The following is a 1,235-nucleotide window of genomic DNA, read 5'->3' as shown; positions in this document are numbered from 1 at the left end:
GATGTTGTGGCGTTTGATTTCCTTGACCACCTCATAAGAAATTGGGATGGTTCCTCCAACCTGCGTTATAAGTGTTACTATATGGGTTATTTTGAGGTCTAGAATTATTGTTACCCATTTATTGAACTTGTTCCTCCTCGATGCTAGGGTTGAAGGATTGATATTCTGTGTGTACTCCTCCTCCATTTGAATCGTACCTCATCATGGGATGTACTTGAGTAGAACCACACAAACCGTCAATCTTTTTATTTAAAAGTTCTACCTGGTTAGACAGTATAGTAACTGCATCAAGGTTGAAAACACCGACTACTTTTGTCAGCTTTGTTCTCATGACTTGCCACTGATAGTTATTCAGTGACATCTCATCAATAAATTTGTAAGCCTCTTCAGGTGTTTTGTTATTCAAAGTTCCACCGGCGGCTGCGTTGATAAGTTGCCTTGTTGAGGGGTTCACATCGTTGTAAAACATCTGAACCTGTAGCCATAGAGGTAACCCACGATGAGGGCACCTTCTCAATAGATCCTTGTATCTCTCCCATGTATCATAGAGTGTTTCTAGATCCATCTGCACAAAATAAGAGATATCATTCCTCAACTTAGCCATTTTAGCTGGCAGAAATATTTAAGTAAAAACTTTTTGGTCATTTGTTCCCAAGTAGTGATTGACCCTGGTGGTAACGAGTGCAACCACTATTTAGCCTTGCTCCTCAATGAAAAGGGAAATAACTGAAGGCGAATGGCATCATCAGAAATGCTATTATCTTAAATGTGTTGCAAAACTCCAGAAAATTTGCCAAATGAGTATTTGGATCCTCATCCTGCAAACCATCAAACTGAACAAACTGTTGTATCATTTGAATCGTGTTAGGTTTCAGTTCAAAATTATTTTCAACAATAGTAGGTCTAACTATACTCGATTCGTCTCTTGTTAAAGTAGGTTTAGCATAATCATACATAGTATGAGGAGTAGGATTCTGACTTATTGGATCTACAACAGCCATAGAAGGAAGTTGATTATTTTGATTTTCAACCATCTCCTCGGTTGTATTATGGATATCTTCCTCCTGCCCTTCCTCTATGTTTCTTAGGTTTCGCCTTATTTCTCTTTGGTTTCTGCGAGCTGTACTTTCAATCTCACTACCAAAAAGTAATAGTCCTGACGTGTTTCTTCTAGTCATAAACTACAAAAACCTGTCTTTTGGGAAAACTGATTGATTTAGACAATACCCAAGGGA

At 38.3% G+C, this 1,235-nt stretch overlaps 1 non-coding gene across 1 annotated transcript; it reads left to right on the top strand.

Moving 5' to 3' along the window:
* Nucleotides 1-491: 491 nt before the first annotated feature.
* On the top strand, nucleotides 492-598 carry LOC128289614 (small nucleolar RNA R71). Its single transcript, XR_008279258.1, has one exon. It is a non-coding gene; the product is annotated as a small nucleolar RNA R71 (small nucleolar RNA).
* The last annotated feature ends 637 nt before the right edge of the window (nucleotides 599-1,235 follow it).

This window comes from Gossypium arboreum, chromosome 2 (genome assembly GCF_025698485.1).
Source record: "Gossypium arboreum isolate Shixiya-1 chromosome 2, ASM2569848v2, whole genome shotgun sequence".
Taxonomy (NCBI): Eukaryota; Viridiplantae; Streptophyta; class Magnoliopsida; order Malvales; family Malvaceae; genus Gossypium; species Gossypium arboreum.
Note: the sequence above shows the minus strand (reverse complement) of the source record. Positions and strands in the feature narration are given on the sequence as shown.